The sequence below is a fragment of the Octopus sinensis genome, linkage group LG9 (assembly GCF_006345805.1).
Source record: "Octopus sinensis linkage group LG9, ASM634580v1, whole genome shotgun sequence".
Lineage (NCBI taxonomy): Eukaryota > Metazoa > Mollusca > Cephalopoda > Octopoda > Octopodidae > Octopus > Octopus sinensis.
In genome coordinates, this window is record NC_043005.1 from 23,177,028 (window position 1) to 23,203,871 (window position 26,844).

The following is a 26,844-nucleotide window of genomic DNA, read 5'->3' on the forward strand; positions in this document are numbered from 1 at the left end:
CCCAAAAAGGATGAAAGGTAAAGTTGACTTTGACACGATCTAAAATCAGAACACAGGGAATAAATATGGCAAGGCATTCTGGCATGCTAACAATTCTGCCAATTTACCACCTTACTACTGATATTTTATCAAATTTTTGAAAGATTAAAGCAGTCCTTGACATGATTTGGTCTGAATAAATGAAGTGCCAAAATACAAAATAAAACATCTTGATATTATTCCATTTATAATTAATTTTACATTTGCAATTTTTTCCAGTCACTTAATCAGGCCACACTGCATTACAGAGCCTCTGAGACTGGAGGAAGGGAAAAGTATCTTCTAACAGGAAACCTAGCCCAAATGCTAGGAGTGTGAGTTCCAGTAAAAGTACTTAAGTATCAGGTAGTGGTATTAAACAGGGTGACAATTTAAGCCTACCATCCAATCTATCCATCGCTTACTTATATGGGTTGGATGCATCTCCTTTAAATCTGTCATCTAAGACCAGTGAGAAGCAAGTAGGAATTTATCTTCAGATTGGTGACCTGGCTCAAAGTTTTGCAAACAGTGAGCTCCAAGAAAAGGTAGCCAAGGGCCTAGTGGTGGTGTTGAATTGAATGACAGATTAAGTCTATCACCCAATTTATGATTCATTAAAAACAATGTGCCCAGCATTAAACAGAAAATCACTTGAAGCATTAACTTCTTTCAATCTAAACCATCTCCCCAACACACATCTTGCTATGGTGTAAATAATAGTTCCATTAATATAGAACCAACTGCTAAAATGATTATACTGAAGCAATTATGTTATTATCATTACAAAACTCCCAAACCATACTGAAATATAGAACCTTACATGGTGTTAGTTATAAAGCTATGAGTAACTTAAATGATGATTAAATACTAATGAGCAAATGTACCAAGTAACTCATCAGCACTGCTGCATGACCTACTAGAAATAGCAGCTAAATTTCCAGCGAATCACACCCCACCATCTTAAATAAGAAAATAACACATAAGTCTTACATATCCCTAAAAAGACAGGGTCGTCATGGCTGGAGAGCTTTTGACTATAGGTCTACATAATCAAGTTGACATGGAGTTAAATAATACATTTCAAAAATAGTTTATTATAGTAGTTACTATCTACTTGGAAGTTCAATTGCAGTCATAAGATATAGATCTGTCTTATCACAATTTTTAAATTGTCATTGTTTTGCTATATTTTATTTTAATGAGATAAGCCAATTTTTGTTTTACATTAACACAGGTACAGGCATAATGGACTACAGGTTACATGGTCACAAGTTCAATCTTTGCTACAGTCACTGGGCTGTGCTCCTAAGGTAGTTGTAACTGCATTTGTCTAAGTCTGCCTGGCTGACAAAACAGGTTTCATTGCCACTTCATCATTCAGAGATTAGCAGCAGGAAGTGCCTAACAACATTACATTGTGTTGTTACAAAGCAATGGTCTGTTTATTTGCTTCAGTTTTTTGGCCAAGGTAGCTCACTGCACTTCATTTAAGTAATAAAGACATCTAAATTAGAAACCTGAACATTCTTACACTATGTAACTTGTAAGTATAATGTTAGTCTTCAATGTTTCTAAAAATACTGTTATTGCTGTTGCTAATTAGTTTTGATCAGCTGTACTTGTGAAGAACTAAATATAAAGGTTATGTCATCAAATATATAAAGCTTTCCCACAGGTTTTGGTACTCTAGATATACTAAATGGCTGTCTGTTTTGTGATCATGCTATACATTCTACCATGCATCAATATAGTGAGGACAATAGGATATATCACACATACAGTAACCCCTGAACTATCATGGGTGTCACATTCCCACAGAAATAATTAAAATCTAAAAAAATATAAATACCGATCAGCAGCAGAAACCCAGATATATTGAGGAGTCCACAATATAAATTTACATATATTAGCCAGAAAAATCTGCAATGTATTGAGTGAACCACGATGTATTGAGTGTGTGATAGGTGAACTGCAATATGGCAAGGAATTACTGTATGTTGCTACACAATCTTCTAAATCATACTGATGATGACTACAACTTATGAGTTAACCAAGATGGATGGACAGTTGATATAAGAATGCTCATACTTCAATAATCATGTTATATTCAAACTCTGCAGGTTGATAGTCCAGCTAATATGACTAGCAATACTGCAGTTAGTTTAGGTATGTCTACATATCTATCATTAGCACTGTCACATCACTGCAGACTGGGTCTTTCTATCATCTTGTGCTAAGTTCCTGTGAATGCTATTTGTTAATTTCCTCATACGTCTTTTGAATTGCTATTAAAACCACACACAGTAGAAATATTTTTTTTACTTCAGAATGGAGTTGTTACATTAACAGAGTAATTCAATTTCTATACCAATGTTTGAATATGCTGGCATATATTTTAATAGCCATACTTCAACACAATAGCCATAAAGGATTGTGTTTAGAGCACAAAACTCACATGTTAATGTCAGGTCTAAAAAAATTATTATATTTTTGCAGTTACTGTGACAACATTCCAATTTCTAAAAAAAAGTAATTGAATACATTTAGATGACACAACATTCCCTATTACTGCAACCACCATCACTGCTATTAACTTCAACTTACTGGCTGAATACTTGCCACTTCCTCCAAAACTCATTGCACTTATCACCCCTCTTTCAGTTATTGAAGTGATATGTTATATATACCCACCCATCAAGACATGCCCTGCCATACTAAACATTGCTAAATTGTTATTTTCAAGAATTGTATATTTCTTCCATTCCTTTTCTCTTTAACCCTTTTGGGAGACACAGTGTTTTGGTAACTGTAGCCAAAAAGACTATTCTATTTCTGGAGTAAAGATTGTTTGACAACATAGCAGTCCTGGTTTAGGACGAATGTTGCTGTAATTTAGCCCCAGGAGACATTGTCTCCAGCTGGCTATACAACATGATCTGTGTCCTTATATTTTTTAAAAAGGAAATCTAGCACCCTCACTCAGCTCAAAATAATATCTGTGTATCACAATTTCCAGGTTATTTCTCTTCATCAGCAAAGAATAATTGTTCGACTAGAGGTGGCGCTGCCAAATTCCCGTTCAAAATATATAGTTTTCAAAGTGACAACTAGTCACTGATCGTGTCGTATAGCCAGCTGGAGATGATGTCTCCTGGGGCTAAATTACAGCAACATTCGTCCTAAACCAGGACTGCCATGTTATGTTGGCAAACAATCTTTACTCCAAAGTACTGTTGCTGAATATCTCTCATTGTAAGATTTACAAATAGTAATTTCCATTTTATTTCTTTTGAGATGGATTGAAATTGATAGGTGCATGTAGAAAACAAAGGATAAAGTGCTTAAAACTACTTTACTAGTATGTAAAACTATGTATATTATATAGTTTTATATTATATCAACTGAAAGATGATCTCTGATTGGCTATTACACTTGAAAACTTTTGTTTCTTTGGGTCAATGGATCATCCTCAAGGTCCTTTCAGCTTGTATCACTTAGGTTGATAAATTGGCCTGGGTGTCACAAGAGGGTGACATTAACCAGTAAGAATTCAAACTGAACATTAACCACACTATTCTCACCAACTCTTCCCTATCTCCTAGCCAGAAGTAACTGACAAAAGGCTATAAAGCATTACCTGCAATTCTCTGACTTGTCAATATAAAAATATAAATACTGTTTAATTTCCAAAGTTAATAATATTTTTAAAAACTACATAATTTCAGAGTATAGCTCATTTGAATAGGACAACAGCACACAGCAGGTAACTTTCTTAAGTGTCAATAATTAGTGACCTGAGACCATGACAGCTCTTACTTGTAATATGTTTTTCATTTTTTTTTAATATAAAGAAACCCTTTTTATTTTACACCAAAACTATAGTTAAAGGAAAGCATGGAGTAGGGTAAAAAGATATGTCTTACTGTTTTCACATGACTTGGAGAAGAAGGGTCATTCTCATTACCTTTTTTTCAGGATCTTAGATTGGTAGGAGAAAGGGAACAAGTTATCTTCAAACTTGAAATGTGGATCAACTTCTTGCAAGAGTGCACCCTGCAAACGGCACCCAAGGGTCAGATGGTAGTGATAAAACATGCAATGAAGTAGACCTTTTGTTCCTATTTTTCTATTGAAATACATTGCTTTAGTTTCAATTAGTTTTGGAAATATTGAAGAATTTAGTAAAATAAGTTTGATATTATGCTGGCACCTGGAACATAAATTAACTTGAAATTTTGATGGAAGGTCTTAATTTAGGTCACTTTAAGACAGGAAGTTAGTATCATGGGACTAGGAGTGGTTTCAGACAAGTTGGTATCAAAAGGGTTGTCTATCAATCAAAGAATGCTAATAAGATCCAGTCAACAATCAAAGTGGTAGTAATGATGATGATGATGATAGAGAACTTTTATTTTCAGAGAATTAAAATAGCTTAAATATCAATAGACTAGCAGAATCGCTGTTATGCAATAAGTTGTGTTGAATACATGACTGTTCATTTATTATATATAAACTGTGGTCATGCTGGGGCACTGCCTCGATTAATTTTTTTAGTCAAATGAATTGACCCCAGGACTTTTTTTTGCTATGCCTGGTACTTGTTCATAGGTCTCTTGTCGAACTGCTAAGTTACAAAGTATAAACACACCAACACCGGTTGCCAAGCAGTGGTAGGGAGCAAACACAGACACACATATATGACAGGCTTCTTTTAATTTCCGTCCAGCAAATCCACTCACAAGACTTTGGTCAATCCAAGGCTATAGTAGAAGACACATGTCCAAAGTGCCATGCAGTGGGACTGAACCTAGAACCATGTGGTTGAGAAGCAAGCTTCTCACTACACAGCCACATTTACAGGTTAAGTATAAAATTTATCACACCCACATCTCATACAATGAGTTTCAATTTTTTATTTTTATCACTAACACCACCTCAACCAATACAGACAGGTGAAAAGGTATTCAATTTGACTGTACCAAAATCATGAATGTTTTTGAAGACCTTATAAGTCTTCCTTTAATTGAAATCAGGCTATGTAGTATATAAATAAAGAGTACTTAATATTGGAACCTGAAAACATTGAGTGAAAACTTAACTTTATATAATAAGATTGAAGGAATGGTTTTAAGATCATTAGTACACTCACATTATATGACGCCAAAGGATTGGCTAGTACAACTTGTAAACAGATACAGTGGCACAGTAAAGTTTATCAGTATGAACAACAGAAAGTAATGTATACAACAGATACAAATGACAAGCTTGTGATGACTCAAATCCTGTCTTCAACATAAAGTTAAAAGACACCACTTATTTCTTAATTAAAATTCTTGATTTTTTTTATGGTGCCCCAATAATATAGTAAATTATAGAGAACATCCCTACTTTATATCACTCCTCTGTTCAAACAATGTTAACAATTAGCTTCTATCATATACAGAAAAGCTTAAACTACATTATTTTAAATAAGAGTAAATGATTTGAAACTAGCTGGAACTGGTATCAGATGTTATGAGGATAAGAAATATACTTAAATATTGCCTGCTAAGAAACTTACAATAATCAACAATCTTGTTTCTTATGCTTTTTTTTTTCAGCTTACCATGGCAGCCCACCTTACATATAATAAATGAACAGTCATGTATACAACACAACTTATTGCATAACAGCGTTTTATATTAATTTAAAATTGGGATCTCTAAAAGCAACATTAAGCAAAATAAATCAAACAAAAACTGTGAAATAATGAGGAAAAATGATTTCTTCATTGGAATGTCTAAATTTACCCTCAAAATCCTGAAATACCAACTGAGTTAAGAATTAGGGATCTAGAATATGATACCATTCTAAAAAACCATTCTATAGAAGTTTGTGTTGATGTATTTAATGCAAGGAACATGAAAAATGATTAATTTGTAAAGATTGTTGTGAAAGGGGGACCCCCCCCCAAATATTATTAATTATTGACTAACATTTTGATTATTTTGACAAGTGTGAAAGACAAATGTTTCACTGACTTGACCATACTTGCAGAATTAGTGATGGGATTAGTGGGGTAAGTAGATGCTATCCACATGAAAGAACAATAGTTGATGTTAATGAGCCAATGAGAATTACCAGTAGGTTAATTTGAACCAAAACTGAAAACCTAATTCTGAATTATTGTACATTAAAATAACAAGGAGGTGTAATTTTATTAATGACTAAATGAATGAAATCAATCAATACAACAGATGAGGGAAGCCATATATATGCAGAGGACATAGAATTGCTTTGTGTACCTAGAATTGCTCTTTATCTCATTAGCACCCATGGTCCTTTTTTCAGGACCAGAAGGATAATCCATCATATTTCTGCAGCACCTGTATTTTTCTGAGATATCTTTAGTTAGTCATTGAGACTGTCGTGTCTTTCAAATATTGTAATAAAAATTCTTTTATCAGAAAAAAAGATTTTTGGTAATAAATCAAATGAAAACAATTTGGGCACTAATGGGTTAATGTTGTTAACTAGTTTCTTACTACCAAACAAAGGAGAAATATTAATGAATATTTGATAGAACTGAGACCTACATTATAGAAGTGAGATTAATAATTAGACTGACAGTTTGGTTTTGCATATATTGGTTGTTGGTCTAGAACATCTTGACCTGGCTAAAACTGTAGCCATTTTGTACAAAGAGCTGATGAAACCAACAGAGATCTAAATAATGGTAATGCTATACATGCTATGAAGAATGTCAGTTTCACAAACCTTTCAAAAACAAAGCCAGCAGAGAGCCACAAATATAGAAAGATTGTTTTAAATGTGGCAAATTAGGCTATCAAAAGCTTAAATAGAAAGCTCCATGAAGAGGGAAGCAGAAAAACAAAATCATTTAAAACAGACACATTGTTTGTGAATGTACTAGATAGTGGGGAGGCTGTGAGTGTCAACAGAAGTGATAAATATGACCTGTTAGTGTTAGACACAGGTGCATAATGCAATGTTAGTGTTAGACACAGGTGCATAATACAATGTTAGTGACCGTTACTGAGAACACTGCTGCTGAGAAGTTATCTGAATTTACTTTCCAAAGAAAAGAACTTATGTGCAGCAAACTGCTACAATGAATTCACTAAATTATAAGTCATAAACCACTGTAAGTTTTAGTTTGTGAGACATAGTATTGCAGTGAATCTTGTGACAGACAATGAGCCATCATTTAAAAGTTAGTTATTCAAAGAATTTTACAACACTCAACAACTTGTGCACAGAACTTCCAGCCACATATGTCTATAACCTAATGATGTGTAAGAAAGAGTTACAGGAATTTTGAAATGACTTAGAAAAAGCAGATGGTCCATATTTTACAATAGGAATACAGCTAGGCCAGTGCATGTACTTTTTCCTGTAGTTCAAATTAATTGGATGAAGAACCAGAATCTTACTGTCTACTACTAATCTCCACTTGAAACTGAGTGTGTCTGAATGCCCAGAATCCTACATAATGGTAGACTGAGCAAATGCTAAAATGCAGATCGGCAAAATATGTTTCCACCAAGACAAAAAAAATGATCATGATTGAGTACTTGCAAAAGTGACTGAAAATAACAGGTAGTTATATCATGAGTGATGGTTATAGCAGCAAAACAGGAAAAGCACACTCGCAAGCCATAAAATGCAGAAGAGCTTTACCCAATAGCCTGGATTTAGCAGATAGTAGTGTTGAGTAATCTCACAAAGTTCCTGATCTTCATGACACAAGTGAACTAATAAAAACAAATTCCCTAAATAGTAAGACAGTCACAGCAGGAGAAGATCTAGTGATCTAATAAGCATTAACTAACTTGCTCTTGAAATAGTTACATCAAGAGAAACAAAAAGATACCAACATTAGACGCTTATTTAAAACCTTTTCATTGCTTACATTGTTATACTTGGAATCCGTAGAGTTCAGCTGTGTGGTTAAAAAGTTTGTACGTTAGGTCAGTATCTAAACTATGGCCTTAGTTTGAGAGAAGCATTGGGTTGAATTTGGTTACACATATACATACCTGTGTGTATTTGTCTCTGCATGTATTTGAAATGACACACTATTTATGACAATATTTACCATTCCATATGAACAAAACATCTGGCAGGTCAGTGGTTCATGCAAAACTGTGCAATATAAGTACCTTACTTGGAAATATTTAAAGGTTTGTGTCTTAATAAATCTCACCCAACTCATACTCTCATTTGAAATAATCAACAATGTTGAAAAAAGAGGGATATAACGAGAATTGTCCTCCCTACACATGTTGTGTAATGTATATGCATGTGCTGTAAACAATGGGAGGAGTGAGTAAAACATGCTTGACATGTCCATCTTCAGAACAGGTTTAGTGCGTCAAAGGGATATTATATACAATGCACAGTTACAACACATGGTAGGGATACACTGGGCAAGTGAAATAGTGATTATGGTGTTTGAGATAATGGATAGCTGTCTCTCAAATAGATTACCATTTTCTTTCTTTTTTGTTTTTGGTGTGTGTGTGAGACACTAACAACAACAAAAAGAATACATTTGAAAAATCTTCCCCAGGCTCCTACATCTGGGCAGAATATATTCTACATTTTTCTTAACTGGCTGTGAGGAAGTAGATATCAGATTATCTGGGAATGTTCAACTTCAGATGAGAGACCACCAGTCTATCAGGCCATCAGCTGAAGGAGGGTCTACATCAGTAGTTCCCAATCTGGGGTCTGCAAAGGTAGTACTAGGGGTCTGTACACACACAAGGAGTCCATGGGAAAACTCATTCAAATAAAAGGGTTTGGAACCACTGGTCTGCATGGTTGTGCCACCTGCTAGAGATAGTAATCCAATTTCCCTCAAATGAAAGAAGATTATTAGTCATAAATATATTTATATCTAAATAGAAGACAAGGTGGTCATTGTTGGATTATCTATGAGTAGAAGTTGCTCAATCGGAGTTGGCCTGGGTTTATACAGCTGTCTTGTCATAGTAACTGAAATAATGATTCTGATTACAGGTTACAAGTGATGGCTGGTGTGTACAGTATATTCCACATCGAACTCACCATACACCCACCATCACCACTACCAAGTGGACAGCCTGCTTTAGTTATGAGGAATTCCCATCATTTTAGCAGCAAAATAAGCAGTGAAATGTTTAAAACGACAGACAAAACCAAATAAACTTTACAGTCAGACACAAAGAATAGAAGCAGGTAATAAAAATTAATCAATACAAACAGGTCATTGACTTATCAATCAATTAATCAACATTATTATTTATTTCCTACATACAAATGTGATAAAGAGAGTCAAGTGTTTTAATTTTTCTAATTGCAGATGTCCATAAGGAGAAAGAAAAGGAATATCTACTGACTGAGGGAAATCAATGGAAGTTATGATGATCATGGCTTTTATTAGTGCTGTGAAAAAAAAAAGTGAAATAGCCACAAGGACCTAAACTGTCTTGCTAGAAACATACTGTCTAGACATCTGTTTGTGCTGGTATTTATCAATGACATTATGTTGTAATTATTGTATTAAAACTGTATTTACTGTGTGTTATTGCTCATTGCCTTGCCAAATATATAATTAATTTTGTTGACTGATTAACCGATTAGTTATTCATTTTAGCAAAATGACCATGTTAGTCATGGCTGGGTGGATTTAACGTATATATTGTTCTTCATGTGAAATTCCTTAAAATGTTTGTAATTTTTGTCAATGATGAAGCTACATCCATGGCTGCTACTGTTGGTGGTTTGTTAATTATTTTTAATAAACTAAAGTATAATTGCAAGTGTTGAACACCAATTTCATTGTTAGGGATATTCATTAAATAAATTTATTCCTCTTTGGTCTAAGTCAGGGTTTCTCTACCGGATCCCTAAAATATTTTTGGGGATCCATGCAATAAAATAATAACTTGGGGATCCATAATAGTATTTTAAAGGCCCTTGCAAAAAATTTAGTTTAGATGTATGTATTGGTATGTATTGCAAGAAACAGGTTTCTTTCTCTAACATTTTACATAATTCAACCTACACAAGTTAATGTGTGGAAGACAAAATAGGGATTTTGAAAGAACTTTTGATAAAACTAGTTTTTAAACATCAAATGGCTATAAGGGTCCACCAGAATCAAACAGTATTCAAGGTGATTGAGAACCACCCTTGATCTAAATGAATAAATAAATAATTTCTAATTCAGAGACATGGTTGGGAATTTTTGAGGAGGGGAGTCAATTAATTAAAATGATAAAGTACTTAACTAGAACTTTATTTTATCACATTGGAAGGATGAAAGGTAAAAACTGACCATCCCAGGATTTGAACTCTAAATATAGAGCCAGAACAAATACAGCAATGATAATTTCTATATTAACCACAGAGGCTCGATAAGGACATTACAAACAGATAGGATACAGTATAGTGAGAAGGGGCAGTACATAAAAATGTCCCCCACCCCCCTTCAAAAGTTACCTAGGACCAATCATGGAGCCCCTTGAAATCTGGGCCACCCTAACCACCAAGTGCAAGTGCTTTCTCTCAGCTGTCAATTCCTGGCCTAGACATGTTCAGAGGAAACCTGTTCACTCTCATGACGTTAACCATTCTCTCGCATCTTTTAACACATTTACTGATGGAGAGGGGAGAATTGCAGCACTTTCCTCCCCAGCTTCCTCTCCTTTTCCAAAAAGAACTTGTAAACGGTGAAGGGTTTATACCAACTCTTCAGCCCTTTTCAGTCTTCTGCAGCCTCTTTCACAGTACCTACAAGTCAGGACAATCTAATAACAAAAGCTTCTACATGCTCATCCAAACTGTTAGTAATCAAATCTTCTTCAAATCACATCAATCATTTTAACCCATTGAGTCCCACTGTCCTATAAATAGGACACTAAATGAGAACCTTAAATAAGCTATATCACATAGTCTCAGTGTCCTATTTATAGGACACCAGGTATTTCCATTTCTACTTGAAGTAAAGAAGTGTTAATAATTATATTTTTCATTTTAACCTATTTTCAATCATCTGTAAAAATTTAAAAGTAATATTTAGAAAGTTAAGTACCCTGGGACTTAATGGGTTAAAAAACTAAAGGAAAGACACATAGGATAATATAATCCTGATTTACAAAAAAAACGTAATGTCCTTGATCTGTTTAGTGAGGGTTGATCAGGATCAAGCAACAACAACATTAATAATAATGGCTTTTATTATATGCCCCTGTTATACATGAGACAACCAACACAGTAAAAAACATGCTTATATTGTGTAGGTTGTTGTTGTATAGCCACAGGTCAACCATTATGGAGCAAACCTATAATCAAACTCACTCCAGTCATGACCACCCAATCTTTTTATTATGGTTATCTAAAACAAAAATGTCTTTCCTATACATAACAGAGCATGATTTGTTGGTGATTTGGTTGTTATTTTCAGCAGTTTTAGTAACCTACTGGTACTGTGAGGGTACTTTATCATAAAGTGATCTGGGGCAGTTGACTTGTCACAAACCACAGAGGTGGTATAATAAGATGGAAACATGTCAAGAGTTGTCAATGTACAACACAATTTCCATTGCATTCCCTATTTAATTACTTTTAACTAAAATTTTAGAGTTTTCAACCCTTTTAAACCAGAATTAGTCATTTAGAAAATAGCTATCATTAATGAAGCAATAATTTTAATTTATAAAAAATTTCTTGATTTACTAAATCAAGTATGTTAGTGCCCCCTCACTTTACTATTAAGTGTGTATGCAGCAGGTACCCCTGGATATTCCCCACTCCCACCCGTCATTCTCTTCATTTATAACACCACTATGTGTTCATTCACAGAAGTCCTATATATTTCTCTGGTCAGTTAAGATCTGGCCAAGTTTAACTGAGAAAGTCCAGTAAGACTTAAACATGTCTGGAGTAGTCACCCTATCACTAAAAAAAAAAAAAGCTTTTTTAAAAAATAAAATAAAACAAAAATCACACTTGCACATTACTACATTCCAGATTATATTCTTAAAATTTCGGGATTGTTTAACCAGGATTAACGTTTTAGAAAATTATTGTTCATATCATTAAGGATGTGATTTTAATTTAAATTTCTTGGTTTACTATGTCAAATATTAATGTTATTTAAATAGCTGATGTGAGTGAGGGAAGAGGCATTGATAAAGGTGGTTAACAAGAGCTGACCTGACAATTCACAAATACTAATAATCAGGTGATTAGATGTCACATTAGGTAAAAGTATTTCTTCTATTGAAATCAGCAGTTATGTAACGTGAAAAGGGGTTAGACTTAAATCACATGACTGTTTGTGTGTACTAGAAATGACACACATGAATCAGCAACAATTATAATTACAGGAGTGTTTGGTTGGATAGCCAGTTCTATTTGTGGACCAGTTTCTAGATTGGATCACTTTTAAAACCAGCTTAACAAATGAAAAAAAATGAATTCATTTCTGTACTCATTTCCTATTAGCATACTGCTGAACCCTGAGCACTTTTAAGAGCCAGCACTGAGCATTGGTCTTGCAGCATTTGTCTTGGTCAATAAGGAACATGTCTGTCTTCATTTCTTTCAACCTCATCCATCATACAACTTCTTTTGCCATAGCCACCAGACAAAGAAAAACATGTCTTAATGGTTCAATAAAGGGAACCTTTACACACTTGTTCAACCGATTAAAAATAGCAACGAGATTGGTGCTGGGCAGCCATCTTCTTTTTTGGGGAGTAGGAGGGTTTTATTAATTGCTATTCCTTTTTATACACTTTACATAACACCCCCACCCAACTATGTTGTAGGCTGTCTTTTTTGCATTGTCCTCCTTTCCTTATTATTTGAAGGACATGAAAATGGACTACTCAGTTGCATCCTTTTACAGTATTGTGCATGAGTGTTTTTCATCACTTTGGAATCAAAAACTAAATACTTGTCATGTACTGAGGGTAATTCAGTCCTTTACACAGTCCCATTACAAATGTTTCCTGTGTTAAAATTGTATTATCTTAATTATGGCAAAAATGGCAGGAGCACCGAACAAAATGCTTGGTGGGGCTTAGTTTTATCCCATTGCATTGAATTCAAATGCCTGTAAATCTTTTCTTTCAGTTTTCGAGGGTCAATAAAAAGTTACATATTCTCCCAATTCAAGGCCCATGGGGTTCACATAAGAGTTTGTTAAAATTTATCTGCAATAAAATTGGTTATTCTTCTACAAGACACAAAATATTAAAAATTTTTTATACATTTCTTAATGATATTTAATTATAAAAATATAATAGGATTTTTTAAACAGAAAATGGTAAAGAGGGTCCATCCGAGTAAAAGAGAAATCAAAGGGGTCCATAGGTAAGAAAAAGAAGGTTGAGAACCACTGTCCTAAATGAAATATAAGAAACATTCCCAAGAGGTATGTAGGATTAAGTGTACAGTCCAGATAATTGAAGTTCAACTTATAATATGTATATTGGTAGTTTAATATTGTATCTATCCAGCCATTTTGCTTCTGCTACTGTATAAAATGTGACATACACAATACACAACAGCTTTTATTTAAATTTGTGTTAAGAAATGCTTGCAATAGAGAGACAGATTAATTATGTTCATTGATTGCTACAAACAGAAATACTGGACAATTGAATGGAGGTTTGGTGGAAATTAACAAATGTCCAAAAACTCAGTCTTCAGCATTGCAACTATGTTAACAATAACAACAACAATTCCTAACCATGGTATAAGGCCATGCATTTTGAGGGAGGGGACTACTTGTTTAATTCAACCCAAGTGCTTAGCTACTGTGTATTTTATTGTGTTCAGCCAGGATGCATACTGCTGGACAGTTTCATCTGCCAATATTTCTGTAAAGCTTATTCCAAACAAGTGGCGCATGCTTTTAACAAGACCCTCTCAGTTTAACACAAAAGCAACAATTTGCATTAACTTGTCTCACCAAGTTTTGAGCTAGCCTACTGACTTGTCCCAGATTATGCATACTCTCATAACCTCCTGGTAACCAGTTATTAGATGCTGACCACTTCAATTTCAGAACTACTTGATGCTACGATAATGATGTCATCCACATATGCAGACATGGCTCTCCTGTGTTGCAGTCTTAGCAGAATGTCCCTCACTGTCTCCAAACTCTGAGAAAGCTTTCCACACTTTGAGAAGTAATAATTTAACTTGATCATTGAACAGATACCATCATATATTGTAGTGATCCAGTCTCTGAAGGCAAGACCAAAACTGTCTAGTTTTAAGATAGCCATCAAGTAGCATTACTGGATCCTGTTGTAAGCTTTAGATTGAGCCAAATTGGTCAGTGATCCATAAAAGACAGATGTATTCCTAACTTACTCTTTGATGTATCACATGAGGGAGATGGTCATGGATCATTTTGTCAGGGATTGCACAACTTTGTGCATCTCTGACTATACTAACAAGTGCCAACCCCTTTAGGAGTTCCTCTGCCATATTTTTAACTGTTTAGAAAAGTTATCAGATTGAATTTGTTTCTTGTTCTCCTTGTTCAGATCTTTCCACTCCAATGTCACTATTCCTAGTCACATGACAAGGAGTGCTCTTGGTCTACTGATAATTGCAGTAGACAGTTGCTAATACAGTAACAAAAATGTCTTGCATATAGCAATAAAGCTCATAAGTCCTCTTGGTAACTGGCCTCTTGCACTATCGGTTCAATGTTTCTGCCACTTTTGTAAGATCTTCAGCAATGAGTTGGGGGCAGCCTGTTAAAATAGGTATCAACATTCACCATCTCCAGTCCATCATGCTTTATGAAGAATTTGGCAAGGTAATAATGGAAAACTACACACTCATCTGTTTCAAATCAAATAGCACGTGTCCACTGCATCTATCAGATTTCAAAACATGGCTTTGATGCCATGTTGCACCTCAGCCACTCAGGCTCATGAAATAGATTTTGTGCCCTTGTGCTTCTGCACACATGTCCAAGCACAAATAACACATGTTTTGTGTTCCGTGTCAAAGAAATGGCTGAAGGTTCAGCTCCCTAGAAGCAAGTCATTTGCTATGCATCTTCTTAATCATTTGATTATCCATGAGTCTCCTTGGTCCACACTATCTGCTATCACTACTTCTTAACCTACGTTTTATATGTGAGATTCTACTGTAATAATAATAATGGCTTCAAATTTTAGCACAAGGCCAACAAGTCCAGGGGAGGAAGTACATCAACCCCAGAGTTCAACTGGTACATATGTTGTTTACATCCCCACCCACTGCCAACCCCTTAATTAGTTTGCTAATCTGTGTGCTCTGAAATCTTTTTATACACAGAAGCATGTATTTTTTCCCCTCCTCTCTGTTAGGAAGTACAAGCACTTTCACACGCCTGTGCATGCACAACAAGAATGCTTAGCAGCATTTCGTCGGTCTTTATGTTGCAAGTTCAAATTCTGGAGTCAATAAGACAAGTCCCAGTTGAGTACTAACCAACTTTCCCCTCCTCCCAAAATTATTATAAATAGAAAGGATTATCAAGCTGGGATTTGGAACATAAATTGGGGAGAAATTTTGATAGGTTTTAACAGAAAGTCAGAATCATAGAACCAAGGCTGGTCCCAGACAGGTAGGTACTGAAAGGGTTAAGTCAGCAGTTACTCTGCTCTTTATGTGTTTAACCAGATTGTATCTCATAAAGCTTAACACCATAAAAATAATATCTCAGTATTGCTCTGTAAAAGTTCCTCGAAGCAAGGAGATAATTAAATTTCTTTTTTTTTACACTCTCGTGCCCACACATATTTTTCAAAAGGTTTGCAGACAGCTGAGCCTTCACTGAGAAGATGGTGGAATGACAAATGTAGGTCAAAATGCAGAGTTAGATAAAATAGAGAAAACAAATTTATTTATTGATTGTTGTTTTTCTAAACTACAAAATATTATCTCGAAGTGATGTGATAGAGTATGGAACTAGAACATGGTCAGTTATTTTAAATAATGAACTATGACCTGCAAGGTGAATTTAAAGGACAGATGTGACTTAACCATTTACTGACCATATACCTAATGATAGTACACTATGTATTCAACAGTGTGCCAAGCGAAATATAAAGCAATTATACACAATTTATTTACTAAACACATATGCTAACTGGGGCAGACATGACAATGTGATTGAGAAGTTTGTTTTGCAATCATGATGATTCCAAATTTAATCCCAACACATGCCACCTTCAGCAAGAGTTTCGATTTGACCAATACATCATGAATGAAATTTGTTAGATAGCACCTGTGTGGAATCTTGTAGTGTGTGTGTGTGTGTCATATGCTTATATCAGTATAGGGAGAGCAAAACCTGTATACTCAAACTGAAACACTATGGTGATTCTGTCTGACTAACTTATCACTCCTTTCTTCCAATACCAACTCTGCATTTTGTATCTCACAAGATAAATTAAATATGCACTAAACGAAGTACAAGTGTTGATATATTCAAAGGTGTTATTTTGAGGTAGTGTCATAACATGGCCACAGTCCAGTGACAGAAGCCAGTAAAAGACAGACAATAGAATGCATGGAGATTTATTCCTAGGAGTGGCTGTGTGAGAAGTAGCTTGCTTACCAACCACATGGTTCCAGGTTCAGTCCTACTGCGTGGCACCTTGGGCAAGCATCTTCTACTATAACCTCGGACTGACCAAAGCCTTGTGAGTAGATTTGGTAGACGGAAAATGAAAGAAGCCCGTCACATATGTGTGTGTGTGTGTGTGTGTGTGTTTGCCTCCCCACCATCGCTTGACAACCGATGCTAGTGTGTTTATGTCTGTACCTTAGAGGTTCGGCAAAAAAGACTGATAGAATAAGTATTAGGCTTACAAAGAATAAGTTCTGGGGTCGATTTGTTCGACTAAAGGTGGTGCTCCAGCATGGCCGCATGAGACAAATAAAAGAGTAAAAGAGTACTTGTATTATAAACACAATCACACCCTTTTACAAATCATATACCCTCCTATAGTAATAACTCTGAATATATTATTAACAAAAATATACAGATGATATATATATATGTTAATTTTTAAAATCATCTGGAATTCAATGAACCATCAAGTTTCTCTTGCCCTTAGCAGAATACTTTATTCTACACTGTCTTATTTCACTCAAGTTGTCATGTACTACTAGCTCACCCGGAAACATTTGTGATTGACTGGAATCTTATCCAAGTGAAGAGTCAGCTTTCATCTGCTTTAAGAGCTCCTCAACAAATTTGTTACCAGCTCATAGATTCTGAGTGCAAATTCAATGAAATTACAAGTTTTCCCAAAAGGCTATAATGGAAATCATTGTTGTTGAGTTCCAGGTCAGTTCTGAGTGAGCACGCTTCGGATTAAGGTATTACAGTTTTAATATAGACTAAATTATCCAATATGTCCTCCATTGTTTAGACAGTGAGAGTAATTTGAGGAGATTTAGCTACTGTTTCTACTAGCTTGAGCAACTAGATAGGAGCCCCCTCGCTGCTTTACTCAAGCAGAATATTTGTTTTACACATACGAGAGGATACACATGTAAAAAGTTCAATTCACTGAGGTAGATGAACAACAAAGAAGTTAACAATGAAAGATAAATTGGGTAATAGTGCCATGGATGGGAGATAGAAGTAAAATGTTCGGCTGAATGCCTAACAGTAGTTTCATTTCTGTTTTGAAGTTCAAATCCTACCAATGATTGACTTTATTATTTCAGAGAGAGTAGAGAGCTGAAAAGAGGATAAAAAAGGAATTAGCTGCAGAAATACAGTCCCTTCAGTGTACTTAGAATGTTTGTAGTGCATAGAAGATTAAGAAGTTTAAAAGAGCAGAGGCTGCTTCAGTTACAAAACAAGAGATAGAGAGAGGACACAGCTTGATGAATAGGAAATAGTTTGATGGAAATCAATAGATTTCCTACTCAAGTAGGAATGGCTTCCTCTTTGTGTTTAACACCTCAAACACAAAACAAATCATTAGTTGTTCTTATCTGAAATTCGAAATGGTTTGTATTAAAGCAAATTAATATCTCTTACAAGAAAGATGAAACCTCAGGGAGTTTTTCACGCACGCGCACACACGTAATAAGTTACGACTACCAACCACAAAAGCAGTCATTTTGTAATTAAAGTGCTAGTTAAATGGAAAATTTGGATATTTCCGAAAAATTATTATTTTCACTAATTTATTTAGGGATAACGTATAAGATTTACATCATTTGAGTGCAAAAGAAACTCACCCCACCCTTGTATGTTTGGGGTTACAATGATTATGGACTGATGTATTTCAGGAATAATTAAAACAATGACATCTTAAATTTTTGAGTTCGCGAATCGGATGAAAATTAATTTTCGTTTTATAGATTTTCTTTGCTAATTAATCATCGATAAATATATATATTGATTACTTTAAACACCACCATCACCACTGCCACTACAATCGCAAATCGTACATCCACTCCGTCTCCAACAGATTTCTTCTCGTTTCGTTGACATACAATTTAGCGAACGAAATCTGACCTAAATGATACAATCATAACACACAGGAGGTTTTGGCCTTCATGCATCTCTAACAAATAAAAATAAAAATACATTTAAAAAAAAAAATTAATGATAAACAAAATATAAAAGGGAATGTATTTTAAATAGAATTTAGGGTAGGTTACAGTTTGAGGTTTCTAGAAGAAAGAAAAAAAACAACGAATCAACTAGTGCACAGCAGATATGGCGTTATTTATTTTAGCTTGTGGGAAGTTCTCTCTCTCTTTCTCTCTCGAACACACACACACCAGAGTATGTGAAAAAGAGGGATAGAGAAACTGTTAATCCGTTAGTCAATTGATAATAAATGTATGACAATAACCAACTACCCGAGTCATTAACTACAGCTTATTTCATTACATAAAAGAGAGACGTTGTAAACATCCCTATTAGGACAATAAAATTGTACTATACATATATATATATATATATATATATATATATATATATATATATATATATATATATATATTATATGAAACGAAAGTTACTGGATGGTTGTGTAGTCGTGATAGTAAATAGATGGAGGATAAGGTTAGAACTTCAGTTAATGAGGTACAGGAGAATAATGGATTTACTACACACATCACAAAGAAGAGGCAGTCGTTAGTTATAGACAGTCAGTTAGACATGGAATAGACAGATTGTGAGACGAGATCATAATCACTTCCGAGCTTAGTCAGACATGTACAGAAATAATCCATTTAGTCGTTAATCTTCATAACACGAAATGTGTGTGTACACACACGGGTATGTTTGTATATTTGTGTGTATGTGTACATGTGCATTTACATTTGTGTATAAGTATATATGTTTATGTACGTAAAAAAATTACGTATACCTATGTACACAACATACTTAAAAGAAAACACTTTGTAACGTTTATTTATAAAATAATTAAGGATTCAATCACATGTAGAATACGCTCAAATGCCTCCCTATATCGCTGCTATATTATATAGGAATGGAAAACGGTAGAGATGGACGGAAGCTTCATCCTCGAATATATAAATTCTACGACATATATTGAGTACGCTTCTAAAGTTTAACGACCGTGTGCGTGTGTGCGGGAGATAAAGGGAAGGAGTGTGTGTGTGTGTGTATAAAAAAAGGGTGTGTGATGAAAAAGAGAGAGTGTGTGTGTGTGGTTGACATCTATTATTGCTTCTGTAATGTTCTGAATTTAAATATTAATATTAAATATCATTAATTTCTTTGTTTGTAAATACTGATGTATTTTTATTATCGGATATTTTTAGATACTCCACACGATATAACACTACAAGTATTTTGTTGTTTTGTTTTTAGCCCTTGGTCAACCCAGGTTAAGCAAATCAATGAATATGATCAGTGCTATTCCTGTCTAGACCACACTCTATTTGTATATCTAGGAATGTTTTTCGCTGTGTTATTCATTTAAAAAAAAAATGGATTGTATAATTTTAGCGAGATTTGGCTGCTATTTGTAGCAGGTCGAGCAACCGATTAAGTATTTCTTCGTTGTCTTGAATTTTCATTTTTTTTTTTTTTTTGTCGAAGCAATGAATCCCTACATTGGTGTCTTTATAGAAAATAAGGCCAAAATTTATTATTTGAGGTGTTTCCATTCCTCTACTGGTAACTTATAGCCTCATTTTGGAAGTGGATACAGGATACATGTATTTTGATGGAGTTGGATATTTTTCATATTAATAAATACGTTTATAAGCATTTTTGCCTGTTGCTTATTTTATACATATATATAAATGTCGTTATAGACTGTTGCTGTATTCTTCTGACACACCACAGTTTTACTTTTTTTACCGCGCCTTTGTAGTCCTTGTGGCAAAGCAGAGATCATCCACAGAGTCAACGTCACGAACAGAGAAAAGCAACATCCATTTAACGCAAGAAGTCTGCTCAGCTTCCAACATCTAAAATTAGGGCGAACTTTCATGTCGAAAATGAAATTATTTTCCCTTTACATTTTCGTATTAAATAATAACAACACCAGCACCAAATAAAAGAACTGTCAGCCCCCCACCACCACCCGACCCTCATAAACATCATAAGTGATAATGAGAGAGCCTTTGTATGGTCACTTGACTTGCTAGAAACAGTAGCCAAAATCGCCCTTAAATTAAACCCCACCGTCTTAAAAAAGAGAGAATAGATTGAATTATGCAGTTCGAGATTACTGGAGAGGTGGAGGGAATAAAACAAAGAACCGTTATGTCAGATGTCTGATCATAGGTCTTGCTCAATCACAGCTGACTTAGGGTTAAGCATCATGAAAAAGCTAATGAAACGATAATTATCAAAATAAACAAATATATAAATAGTGGCTGTGTGGTAGGAAGTCTGCTTCCCAACCACATGGTTTCAGGTCTCACTGCATGGCACCATGGCTGTCTTCTATTTATAGCCCCAGGCTGACCAAAGCTTTGTGAATGAATTTGACAGACAAAAATCGACAGAAGCCTGCTGTGTGTGCGCACGCGAGTGTGTGTGTGTATTTATGTGTATTTGTCCACCACTACCACCTGACAACCGGTGTTGGTTTGTTTTATGTAACTTAGCAGTTGGGCAAAAGAGACTGATCGAATAAGTTTCAGGCATAAAAAAAAAAAGTAATGGGGTTGATTTGTTCGATTAAACCCTTTAAAACGATGCCTCAGCATGACCACAGTCAAGCGTCTGAAACAAGTAAGATTCAAACAATAAGCAGCATCATTAGTAAATTGGATGGAATGATTCAAGGCATTTCTTTTGACTCGCTGTGCTCAGATCCCATTGAGGAAAACTTTGCCTATCACCTTTTTGGAATATGAACCTAGGGTGATGGACTGGCACCACAAAAAGGGACACCAGAGAAGATACCTTGTAGCACTTGCTTGTGTTCTAAGTTGAAGCTCAGCCATAGTTTTAGAGTTGTAGACAGTTGCCTGGTTTAACAAGACCACCTGGCAACATGAGTGCCTTAACAAAGTTGTAAGTGCACAGGCCAGGTCTTCCTTATCTCCCACCAGTCTCAGAGGCCTCATAAAAGCGTCATGAGCCATTACCTTACCCCATGACTAACAGTCAATATAAAAAAATTTTAAATCTCTTACTATCCCAATCACATTTAGTAACTTGCTTGAAACCATTCAGGTTCTATGATACAAATTTCATGTTTTTAATTGATTAAGCCTTCACTCAAAATTTCATGTTAATTCAAGTTTCAAACACAAACTTAAGTCATTTTACTAAATTCTTCATTATTTTGATAATTGATTGAAACAGGGACAGTGTACTTCAATAGAAATATGGTACCAAAAGAGTTAACATTTGCAACTCCAGATATTGCATAGTATATAAATTGTAACACAACCATTTATTTCTTACCACAGGCACAAAACCAGGTATTTTAGTGGGAGAAAGGACTTGATTGGTACTTTATTTTATCAACCCTCAATGGTTTCTGATTTTGACATAAGGCCAATAATTTAGAGGGCAAGGGATTAGTCAAAACCACCGACCCCACAACTTGATAGGTACATTATTTTATTAACCCTGGTATCTCTTCAGATTCTTTATGTTCTGAGATCAAGTCCTGCTAAAGTCAATTTTACCTTTCATCCTTTTGGCAGTCAATGAAATAAAGTATCGATCAAGCATTGCCTATTATTATTATTATTATAATTATTAAGCTGCTCATTTTAAATTATCTTATTGCCAGTTTTTATAAAATTAATTATAGTAAGTAATGTTATATAGATATATTAAAATATTCAGCTTCTGTACATTTTTAGGCATTTCTTAAAGTAGTATTATAAGAATTCCTTTCATTACAACTGTCATTTATAAACATTAGCAGAACTCTGCTTCTGTGTTGTAAGCAGAAAGAAAGGCCATGTGTGTCAGACAAGATATGTGTAATGTATCCATCAAGATAGAGCACTTCTTTCTTTTTAGCTTTATATTTGGTCACCATCATCCTTTTAATGTCCACTTTTCCATGCTTGCATGGGTTGGATAGAATTTATTAAGGTAGATTTGTTAAGGCCAGATACTCTTGTCACCAAGCCATACCTGTTTCCAAGCAAGGTAATATTTCCCAATGGCTAGACATGTTTTCTCAGAATATTGGAAACGACCATTCATTTACAACAATCACAAGTCAAAACACAAACACACACACACGACAGGCTGCTTTCAATTTCTGACTACCAAATCCACTCACAAGGCTTTGGTGGGCTCAGGACTATAGAAGACATTTTGCCCAAGGTGCCATGCAGTGGAACTGAACTAGTAATGTGGTTAGGGAGCAAGCTTCTTAACCACATAGCCATATCTGCAGATACATGTATGTATACATGCATGCATGTAAACACACACAATTACACAAGTATACCTGTGTCACAAATATAAGTTTCATTAATTACAAAGAATGGTGGGTGCACCTTTCAAAATGACAGACAAAACCAATGATAAATTGTACTGAGTTTGTATTTAATAGCAAAAGGCTGAGACCAATAATTCATAAACGTGATTGTGCTATATAAGCACATCACTTCTCCTGGTCCACCGAATGGCTGCCACTACTAGCAAACACATGTACCATTGACTTATTTTAATCAATCTTAACTATAAAAGGATAGTAAAAACATAAATGGGATTATAAATAATTTCATTATCAAAAACTTGTTCTTGAAATACTTTCATAACTGGAATTTGTTGTTTTTTTTTAACACACACACACACATATTGATGAATTTATTTTTGAAATAACATGACAAACAAGCAATATCAGAAGTGCATGGCATTTCCAAAGGCATCAACTGTTGAGTTAAACTGTTGATAATGCATTTGATCAAACAATTAATGCTACAAAAACAACCTTTTAACCCATATTTTCAGATTGTATTCAACTCCACAACTTTTATCCTTATTAGTTATTTTATAAATTTAATTTTGACATTTAATAACGAAAATATTTAAAGAATGGAAGTGTTCAATAATGAAATTATATTCTCAGTTATGTCTTTGATATTATCCTCTGAGTCTGAAGACAGTAAACTGATGGAACCAGTATTTGCTAGTAGTGCCAAACAATTTAATGATAATCATAAAAATGTAATTTAAAATGATAATATATTTCCAAAAATAAATATTACCTTTGAATGATTTACATGTAATTATCATTATTCCAGAATTCCTTTCACTCACTCTTTCCTCCTGTTTGCCAGTGACAGAAGAGTGAGAAACACCTCATCCTTCAACTCACTTTCATTTTACTAGTCATTCATTCTCTATTCATTGTTTGATACAGTATCCTCATCCCCCTCTCTCCCTCCCAATTTAATGAGATAGCATATAAAAACATCACAGTCATTATTTTATATATGTACACCATGTGGCTTGGGTTTGCAAGCAAAGATTTATAGAGGATACTGTCCATGTCTGTTAGAAGCTTGCTGATGCATAAAAAGTCTGATTCAAGACAAACAAGCACAACTGCAGAAACTGCATGGCTGATTAGGACTGGTTGTGGTGTCCTTGCTTTCTCTCCCTTTTTTCTTGTCTGCAAGAATAGTCCTGCAGGTGTCTTCAAAGGAGCTGTTGCCCAGTGGACAATGAGATGCCAGATTTCACAGTCAGCAGCAAGAACAGACCTCTGGTGGTAATCTATGTAGTCAGCACCAAGCAATTTCTTTAGGGAGCCCTTGTACCGCTTCTTTAGTATGCCTTTATCAGTGACCAGAGCTGAGTTCACCATACAGTGTAATCTTGGGAAGTCAATGACTCCCCATCCTGGTAGTATGTCCTGTCCAACGTAGCAGAGTTGTTTCAATGCTAGTGACCTTCACCTGCTCTTGGACCAAGACATTAGTGGCATAAAATGATGCCAGGGTAGTTGCAATGGAATCACTCAAGTTGAAGGTGGTGCTCATAGATGATCCATGACTCTGAGCCATAGAAGAGAGTGGTCAGAAAGACAGCTCTGTATATACTAATCTTAGTCCCCTTCTTCAAATGGTTATTGTTCAGACTCTTTTGTACAATCTGCCAAATGCGTTGGTTGCCTTGGCCAGTCTGTTATTAACCTCCTTGTCAATTTCAGCATCTGATAAGATGGTGCACCCTAGGTAGGTGAACTGCTTGGCTGTCTTTAGTCCAGTCTCCCTGATGGTGATGTGAGGGACATGGTATTCTTGCTGTGGTGCTGGTTGATGCAGGACTTCTGTTATCTTTAAACTGATTTCTAGGCCAAAATGCTGGGTAGCTTCTGCAAGTCAAGGAGAGGCATCTTGCAGAGCTGTGTCTAGATGGGTAACAAGAATAGCATCTGCAAAAGAGTAATTCATGGAGTTGCTCCAGTGTTTTCATGTGAACTTGCAGGCACCTCAGATTGAAAAGGCTGCCATCAGTATGCTACCAAGTGTAGATGCCATCTTCTTCATCAAGGTCTTCAGTGGCTAGCTGCAGCATCATACATATAGACGTATAGATTTTATGATCTATGGATCCTCTTCCATCAGTTTCAGCAGTGAGTATTCCAGTTGTTAGATCACTTACATTACCTACTCATTCAATTAAGCACCTGAGCATTTCACACACTTGTACCTTTTGATGTAATTCTCAGACAAATAAGTATGATATAGCATATGGTAAGGATACCCTTATAGTAAATTATAGGTGCAACCTATCCATTTGGCTTCCACATAGTTTCTAATACCCAATTTCATTCACAAGAGACAAAAAATAAATCAACTCCACTTGTTTAAAAAAAAAAAAAAAAATTCCATGTATGATTAGATGGATATCAGAGTATATCCACCTCAAGAATATAATAGCATTAGCAAAATTCAGAGCTTTGGAAAGGACAGGTGTAGTAATCAAGAGGTAAGAAAACAATGTCAAACAGTGAATTTTCATTTGACAAAATGAAGAAAACTATTACAGTATACATGTAAATACATAACATACTCCTATACAAAAGCACCACAGCTGTATGAAGAAAATTTAAATATGTTTTTACAAATCACGATCACCATTGATTCACATCCATGTTTCACACAGGCATGCATTGGATAGTTTGACAGGGTCTCGTGGTTCCAAGTGGTCCCATGTCTGCTTTGGCATGATCTCTATGGCTGAATGCTCTTCCTAATGCCTTTCACTTCACAGCATATACAAGGTGCTTTTTCATGGCACCAACATTAGTAAGGTCACCATGCTACTTACAGGACTATGAATCCGAAGGTGGGTGGCTTTATGCTAGGAGATGAGGGGTAAAAGTCTGTGTTAGGCGATGTTCTCTTTCTTTCTCTATATATATGTGTGTGTGTGTGTGTGTTTAGTGGAGTATTCTGTGTAGTGTTAGGTGGGGATTCTCTCTACTATTTAGTGGAGTTTTGTGTCTCTAGCATTCGCGGGGTGTATTGTGTAGCTTTCAGGATCTGATGGGTATTCTCTAAAGTGTTTAGTCGGGTATTGTCTGTGTTAGGCTGGTAATGTTCTCTCTGTAGTGTTTAGTCGGGTATTGTCTGTTTTAGGCTGTTTTGATGTAGAAGAACTACATGACTATTCAAATATTAGAAGAAAGGGTGGAAGGTGATCAGGTGGAGCTGGAAAGCAATAAAAATGGTGGCAATAGGGCATTAAACATTAAAAAAATATAACCTTGGTAATTAAGAACTTAGTTGATCACAAATATAATTAAACTCCAATATTATCACAATGCAGTAAATCCAGGTGGAACAAACTTGCATGTAATAAAAAGCAAAAAAGCATAAATCTAACAGAATTCATAATTTGAATGTGCTTTACGGTTGTTTTAGTGGAATAAAATATGTCATTATCAATCATCATCATCATTTAATGTCCTCGCTTCGTGCTGGCATGGAATGGATGGCTTGACAGGATCTGACAGGGTCCAAAGACTACATTGTGTCCCCCGCTGTCTACTTTGGCATAGTTTCTATGGTTAGATGCCCTTCCTAACAACAGCCACTTTACAGCATGAACTGGGTGCTTTTTACATACCACTTGCACTAGTGCAGCTTGCAAACCTATGAACCCCAAGAGAGATGGTTTCATGCTAAGATTAAAGTACAAGAGTAGGGTCCCGGGGGGGGGGGGTAGAACAGGTTTCTCACTGTAGAGGGGCCACATGGCAACTCACATTTCAGAGAGGGTGGGAGGTGATTGGGGTGGAATGAAGAAGAGATAAAAATAGTAGTAATGAAGCATTGGTGAATACAAGAAGGGTACAAGGTGAGTAGAAGAAG

At 35.2% G+C, this 26,844-nt stretch overlaps 1 protein-coding gene and 1 long non-coding RNA gene across 2 annotated transcripts in view; one reads left to right on the top strand and one right to left on the bottom strand.

The window, feature by feature from the left end:
* LOC115215508 (signal transducing adapter molecule 1) overlaps positions 1-26,844 on the bottom strand; it is a 95,474-nt gene that overhangs the window by 58,121 nt on the left and 10,509 nt on the right. The gene's annotated exons all lie outside the window — the stretch shown is intronic.
* Positions 1,411-9,456, top strand: LOC118764802. Its single transcript, XR_005000604.1, has 3 exons — positions 1,411-1,564; positions 9,046-9,243; positions 9,368-9,456. It is a non-coding gene; the product is annotated as an uncharacterized LOC118764802 (long non-coding RNA).